The sequence below is a fragment of the Apodemus sylvaticus genome, chromosome 2 (assembly GCF_947179515.1).
Source record: "Apodemus sylvaticus chromosome 2, mApoSyl1.1, whole genome shotgun sequence".
Classification (NCBI taxonomy): Eukaryota; Metazoa; Chordata; class Mammalia; order Rodentia; family Muridae; genus Apodemus; species Apodemus sylvaticus.
The window spans coordinates 164,757,356-164,765,702 of NC_067473.1; positions in this window are offsets into that span (position 1 = coordinate 164,757,356).

Sequence of the window (8,347 nt, forward strand, 5' to 3'; positions counted from 1 at the left end):
GGAAGAAATTCTGACGTTCGCTCCAGAATGAAAGAACTGAGAATATCATGCTAAGCGCAAGAAGGCAGTTGCACAACTTCAAACACCCTGTGGTCTCACTTATAGGAAGCAGTTAGAAATGGGGAATTCATAGAGACAGAAAGGGAAGGGGGTCCAGGGTTAGGGAAAGACAGAATGGGGAGTACCATTTACAAGTGTGTAGATTCAGTTTTACACGGCATGGGGGTACATCGTACGGAGGCAGAGCACTTGTCTGGAACATGCAAGGGCCTGGGTCCTCTTTCTACCCATTGCAGAGAAACAAAGGGACATCTCAAGCATGCTGGCGCATGGCGGTAATCCAAGATAATCCATCCCTGGCTACATAAGACCCTGTAAAAAGCAAACCGTAAAACCGCTTTCATGATAGTATAGGTACACTTAACAGTTCAGCTTGTCAGCCTGATAGGAGAGTAGCAAATTTTGTTATACACTTTTGGCTACAATAAAAAAAAAAAAAATCCAGCAGAGAACTTGTGTTGGGATTCAGACCTTGAATAAGTGGTTGAGGTGCATATTTAACATATCTAAGTGGACCTGATCCAGGTTCTCCCAGCATCCCTGGGTCCCTCCCTACCTGTGGCAGGGTATGGCTGACACACTCCACCCTCTTCCCCAGGGCCTGGGCTAGGAGAAGCCCTTTCCTATATGATCCAGACAGATCCAGACATTTTGGTTCTCTGTCTCTGTCTCTGTCTCTGTCTCTGTCTCTGTTTCTGTCTCTGTTTCTGTCTCTGTCTCTGTATCTCTCTCTCTCTCCTCCCTCCCTTTTCCTCTTCCTTTTCTTCTCTCTTCGATCTCTGTCCTCTTTCTCTCTTTCTCTTCCCCTTCCCCTCTGTCTCCCTCTGAGGCAACTCCACTGACACCCTCCTGTGTAGTCATACCAGTGAACTCAACCAATAAATCTACTTTTGTGCTTTAATTTGGCTTGAATTGGCTCATTTTATTGGGGGAGAATATCTATCAACATGAGCTCTGGTATTCGGAGACAACAAATAAGACAGAACTGTCCCGACTGTACAGAAAGATGCTAGAACAGTGTCTTCAGTGGAGTCGCTGATGTCCATAAACTTGTGAAGTGGCCAGTCACTGAAGAAACACAGAGAACAGCAGTGAGCGGAGGGTGAGTGGGCATCTCTGAGGACTGTGGAGTGTAGAAAAGCCACCCATCTACAGTCTGCCTCAGGTGATGGGGCACAAGAGCCCAGTGCCCCACAACTGTTCATTCAAAAGTGATTACAAAAGACTGAGTGCACTATATTTACATAACTGGCTCCAGAGGCTGTGGGTTGTCATTTCTCGGTGTCTCATGCACTGGACTCTAGTTACTCTTTGTCCTGGTGCTTCAAACTTCCCCAGAATTGGTCAGGGATGATGTAATTCCATCAGCAGATATCAGGGGCAGTTGGAAGGCTGAACAGGAGGATTACTGCAAACCCCAGGCCAACCTAAGCTGTGTAACCCTGCCTGGGCTACAGTGTGAGAACCTGTCTCAAAACCTTAATATAAATAAATAAACCAAATGATTTTGTGTGTGTATATGACTGGGTCAGAACTGAATGCACAGGCATTTATGCATGCAGGTCAACACCAAAACATTATGACTTCTAGATACCAAGCAAGAGATCCTCTCTAACCTATCCTGTAATAAAATTACACAACGCTCAGAAAAATTTCCAAAACTGTGAGAAAACAAAACACTGGCTAGAGGTTTTGCTATTCCAGTTACAGAACTTTCCACTGCAAACAAAAGTAGGTCGGTAGGTTTGTTCTTTTCACAGGAAATATCAACCACAAAGGTCTCCATAGAAACAGACTTTTGTAGTTAGGACTCGTCCATCAGCATATTAATGGGTCAATAATACTTGTCTGGAGTCTGTGTGAGGGAGAAAGAGTTAAAATTCTCTTTTCACCCTGTATAGTGGGCTCAGCCCTTAATCCCAGAGACCTGAAGCAGAGAAGGCAGGTCTCCACAGAGAGTTTCATGCCAGTCTGGTCATTGTATTGAGACCTTTGCTCAGACACGAGCAAACAAACAAAAAACCCCAAACCACACACATGCGCACACAAAACCAAAGGCTCCCTTTCACCAGCCCGCTAATGGTGTCAATATTTTCTTTGAAGAGTAATAAGGCTCACATAATTTTGTGTTATCAGAAACAAGAGCTGTAGATGGGAGATAAGACAGCGGCTAGAAGTTAAAATTTTCAGAGTCCCCCTTTTATAAAGCAATACGGCTCCATTATTAGTCAGTTGTTAACAAACGTTTATGTTTCCCTCCATGTTACTTACAAGTGCGTGGCATAAAAAGCTGCTTCTATATAAGTTGGAGTTGATGCTCATCTGGTAGACTGAGGTGAAAGTTTCAAGCCAACCGGCTTTGGCTTTGTAATTATGGTTGGTAGGCATGCTAACACTTGCCCGGTGCCTGTGGGGATAGACAGTGTTAAAATTCCCTCTGCTCCCGGTGTGGTGACTTGTGCCCTTAATCCTAGCACTCTGAAGTAGAGGCAGGCCGACCTCTGTGAACTGGAAGAGAGAAAATTAAAGTAATTTCCGTGTCATTTACCATTATGTATTCGCGGTGAATACACAAAATGCATGTGTGCAAATACTCTCTGAGACCTCAGATTTACCTGTTACCTCTGAGGGAGCAGAATGGAAAATGACTTTAGTCGTAGGTACACATTTGATTGTAGACATTCACATTTTACCCTGATATATAAAGTGAGAATAAAGCATTTATATATGTTGTAAGGGCCCTGTTCCTTTTTTCTTGTAACTATCCGGATTTCTGTGTGGGTATGTGCCCTTGGGTGCAAGCGCAAACGCATGCAGAGGCCTGAAGAGGTGTATGCCATTCACATTCAGGCACAAGTTACCTGGGCCTTGGCAGATGCCCCGGGTCCGAGACCCTCGTCTAAGCAGTCTTGTTAGGTTCGCCTCTGCAGCTCCTCCTGGCCTTTTATCCTTCAGCCTCTCCTTCCTGCTCTCTTGCCAACTTTCTTCTCAAACAAACAATTCGACTGGCTTTATATCAAGCCAGAGCCTGATTTCGAAGCCTTAGGTACAGACAACTCCTGCTGTCTGTCCCTGCTTCTGTCCCTCTCCCTCTGCTGCCCCTGCCTAGAATCACCCAAGAGACACGGCTCCGGGCACGACTGTGAGGGATTGTCTAGGTTAAGGTTCGCCTCTGAGAAGGTATTTGAGGGATCATCTCAGCAACATTAATGGGTGTGGGAAGATCCGTCTTAACAGTGGGGACGACCATTCCTGGGGTGAGGCTGTGGGAGCGGGAGGGGGAGGGGGAGGAGAAGGGGGAGGAGCTCAGTGCTCGAACGCTGGCATCACACTCCTGTGGATGTGATGTTACCAACCACTTCAAGCTCCTGCTGCCTTGACTTTCCCACCATGGTGGACTAAAATAAATCTGTCTTTTTTTTTCTTTTTCTCTTCTAAGTTTCCTAAGTCAGAATATTTTGTCGAAACAACGAGAAACAAAGTGAATATGGTTGGCTCTGAAACACGAATATTGAATTTTGTTCACAAACAGGATCTTCCGTCTTAAAGCTCTCAAACCTGTTGACATTCCGAACACATTGCCTCAGTCAAGAATAGGGCATATAAAGATATGGAAAATCCATCCCAGGCAAGGAAACCCAAAGCTGAGGCTTAGAGGGATGGTCGCCATTTGCTGGTGGGCTCCTTGAAGGAGATGTGGCATGCTGGGGGAGGGCCGGCAAGAACCAGAAGGGTCAAGAAATACGTGGTGAGTAGAAGTGCGTGAACCGAGCAAAGAGCGTAGGTTTGAAGTGAAAGCTAGTGCAGTCTTGTCGGAGTGCCTAATTCTTTATTCCAGTTAAGAGAATAAAAATACTTCTGGTAGCTTGCATCATCAAACGTAAGATTCAAGTATTCAATTAACCAGCCTTGCACTTACCGGCTCTGGTGGCGCAGGCCGGTAGGATTTGCTGAAGGAGGCAGAGGCAGGAGGATCTGGAGTTCGAGGCCAGCCTGGACTACACATTTTTCCCTCTTTTTTTTTTTTTTTTAAAAAACAAAAACACACAAATCCACGGCTGCACTTCACCCCAAACAAACCTCCAACTGCCCCAAGGCTGTTTTTTATGTTTCTTCCGCCCGGAATCTGATCGGCTACCCTCACCCCAACCCGGACCGGCTTCTCCAGCGGCACGGGCTCCCGCTCCACACTCCTGCTCACAAGCCTTTATCCACGCACACGCCCGACCCTCACGCCTGCCCACGCCGCACTCCACAACTCCTTTCTTCCCGACAGGCTTTCTCTCCTCTCTACAATCCTCCTGCTCAGCCCTCTCGCGACCCTCTTCTCCAGTTCTACTCGGGCTTAACGAGTCAGCAGTCACCGCTCGGAGCAAAATGTTCGCTGCCAAAGAGTCCGTTTTTTATTTTTCCTCCCTTCGAGTGTTTGGTTCTATGTACGAAGAAAGAAAGTGAGGATTGTTCGGTGTAGACGCATAGATATGCTCAACGGAAGCGCGATTGCGCAACTCCTAATTGGTTACAACAGGGAAAGAACGACAGAGCACCGTCGGGCTGGAGAGATGGCTCAGCCGTTAAAGGCTAGGCTCACAACCATAAAATATAAGAGTTCGGTTCCCAGCACCCACGGCTGTCTCTCCAGCCACCTTTTTTGTCCTACACCGCACCCGCGCGTGTAAAGTGGATAAATACATAACTAAATGAAAAACAATAAGATAAATAAAGTAAATAAACAAGTAAAAGAGGAAAAAACTTCCTACGCTCCACGCCCTGCATATGACCCGCGGATTTGCGCGCTGGCGTCTGCCCTAGCCTGGTAACCTCTGGTGCGTGCTGTTCCTTCCCTGCTTTTGCTGTTGCTCCTGACTCCAACTCGGCGCCGTCCTCGTCTTCCTCCTCCCTTTACTCCTCCTCTCATTTTGAAAAAATAGCTTCTGCATACATGGACCTCCCTCCAGCCACCAGGACCCGGGAGCTCCCGACGGCGTTCCCCTTCTTCTAGGCTCTTGGGTTCAGCTGTCCCCAACTGGTCACCAGGTTGCGCAGAGGTCTCCCTTCCCTAGACTGTGACAATTCCACCATTTGCAGGACGAAGGGACCACTCTCCTCGCCTATGGCCGCATCCATTGAGTTTGCCTGCTCACTGACCCAGCTCCCGCAACCCTAGAGCTCCCCCGTGTGGTCAAGACCCCCAAGTGCATGGCTCTCCCAGGTCTGACGCCCGCTGGGACGCCAGCCACCTCTGCGCCTCTGCGGCAGTGGGATGAGGACGAGGGAGGACCGTGGTTCCTTCCGCCGCGGATGTCCAGGCTCGGGTCAGTCAGCGAGGATGGAGTAGAGGTGATTGAGACTCAACAGCTCTTCCGTCCTAGGCGGAAGGATTTCTGGGCCTACGCACACATCGTTTGCTGGGTGGCCAACCATTCCTAGGGATAAACGAATTTGCCTGTTGCTTTGGCCGCTCGGCTGTTGTGGATGCTGTTGCCATCAACATAGGTGATTGAATATCGATGAGTTTAGAGGCCTGCATTCACATTCACATCCGTGGGTGCGTGTGACCCAGAAGAGTTACAAATACAGACAACTATGAAAATTTACTTAAACAGTGTGTGTGTGTGTGTGTGCGTGTGCGTGTGCGTGTGCGTGTGTGTGTGTGTGTGTGTGTGTGCGTGCAACTCAATACTGTGGATCTCCCGGGCAAGCTTGCTTTCTGGATGACATTGTCCTGTTGCAATGTCCAAGGCCGGACGCACTTGTTTGCACACCTGGTCCTCTCTCACTGTCAACGCTGAGGAGGGCAGGATGCTGACACCATCTGGCTCGGTAGGCGGTCAGTGTTGGCTACTTAGCTTTGGAGTCCTGTTTCACCGTGTGATGTTCTTCTCACACAAGCTGGATGCTGCCTTCTTGAGCCTCTCACTGTCCATGAGATCACCCACTGATAGGCTTAGCCTTCAAAACCACGGATTAGAGAAAATTCTTTTCATGAAAGTAGGGTTATTTGTGAAGTGGAACAAACACAAGGGGGGGGGAGAGACAAGACAGACTGATGGCGTGGACAATGTGACCAAAAAATTATTGTATGCATGCATGACCATATCACAAAGAACTTGTTATTTTGTACAATTAATGCATCATTGCTGGGTGATGGTGGAGCACGCCTTTAATCCCAGCACTCAGGAGGCAGAGGCAGCCAGATCTCTGTGAGTTAGAGGCCAGCTTGGCCTACAAAGTGAGCTCCAGGACAGCCAGAGCTGTTACTCAGAGTAATCCTGTCTATAAATAAGTAAAATCAATTATTATTATAAGTTGAAAATGGTGACAATCAGATCAGTTTTCTTTATTTACATTACCTGGCTTCAGTTACTTCATTACAATTATAAAAAATTGATTCCTACAGATTATGATTTCAAAGTGTGTGTGGGGGAAACCCAAACAAGTACTGTATTCAGTACAAAAACAAAACAAATCAATCAATCAAACAAACAAAAAAACACAGTTAGGAGGTAGCTTAGCTACCAAAGATGTTATAAATTTTTGGTTTGATCCCTACAATTGAGGTGGAAATACCCATTTCATAACCACATTCCACATTTCTCCTTGTATGGTTCCTTCCTGATGCTTATAGTTGGTTTTACTGAAGTTGAAGAGTTACTCCAAAATTTAGTGATTCATTATAACAACCATTATTTTATAAGTATGGGGTAGCTGAGCTGACTACTGTCACCCTAGTTTCTTTCAAGACTTCAGTCAAGGAACGCTGCAGGACTGGAGTCATTTCAGACAGAGGTGGGAAACATGGCTGACCTAAGACAGATGGAGCACCTCAAGGTGTTTCTCGGGTGCTGGGGTGCTTGCCTGTGAAGTGAGGTTCTGAGGCTGACACAGAGAACATGCATGCTTGTACACACACACACACACACACACACACACACACATATGTGGATCATTCCAGGATCCACAGGCACATGGTAGCTTTGAAAATGTCGTCTGCTGTCATAACGAGAATAAGGGAAATCACATCTTGGTTCTTAAAATGTCCAGCGCTGAGATACTCTTACTAATTGAGTTGACAACAGTGGTCACATGGCCACGCCTGACTTCATAGTCATATAGCCATAGTCCTAGGTGGCCTCTGTTATGTTCAGATGTCAAAGGCCCTGCAGACGCTGAGTGTGGGATGCTTACTCTGCATAGGATGGATGCTGAGAGAGGGGACTGGATCAAGAGGGCTCAGCCTCCGCCAATGGCTTGATCCACACATGACTTCCTAATTTACAGCCTTATTGTGGGGTGAGGTAACTTTCTGAGATGAGGCCTACCTGTTGGAGGATACAGGAGACATGTCTATCTCACTTTTGGTGCCTCTGTGGTCTCTCAATCCCCCTGTCTCAGGGCAGCTTTGCTCTGTCACATGTTCCCTGCCATTGAGTTCTGCATCTCCATGGGCCGAGAAATAATATACCCATACTAACACTTCTGAAATGGAGCCCAAAGAAATACTTTCTGCTTTAAACCTCTTCCAGATAATCATGTGAAATCTGATTAACACATTGCAGAGGAAAAACCAACAAGAAGCTAACATCGGAATCTATTTTTGACTAGTATTAGTGTTTTAATACTTGCACTCAGCATTTCAGAATCCAGGACAACGCAGTGTTAATATTTCAGAATTTACGCTCAATATAACTTTTTGAATCTTTTAAGGAACAAAGCTGTGATGAAAAGTGTTAATTGCCCACTTGGCAGCCTCTATAGAGTCACCCCTGAGACATGCCTCTGGGCATACTTAGAGTAACCGAGTCTCAGAATGGGAAGGAGCCATCTTAACTGAGGACTGCACCTTTCCTTATGGACTCTCAAACGTATAAATGGAGACAGCGAGCTGGACACGAGTCACTGACCCTTCTTCGCTGTGGTGGATTGCACGTGGCCAGCTGCTCCAGCTTCTGCTGCTTGGACCTCTGTGCACTGACAGGCTGCAGCTTGACCTGTGAGCTAAAATTCCCCCTCTCCCTCCTTAAATCGCCTTCCTCCAGAAGGTCTTCTATCTCAGCAACAGGAAAAGAAAGGAAGACAACGACCTTGTATTGGTGAAACTGTCTGAGAGTTGCGTTTTGTCCACCGTGTTTCTCCTTTATGTTAAAGAAGAGAAAATTGTACCATTCGTTACCATGTTGCACCTTCCCTGGCAAGGAGGTGTAAATCCGGGTGTGGCTGGTTGTCCTGAGCTCGGTCCTCGTGGCCGGAGGTGTGTAGATGTGAAGGAGGCTGTTGGGCGAGCTCC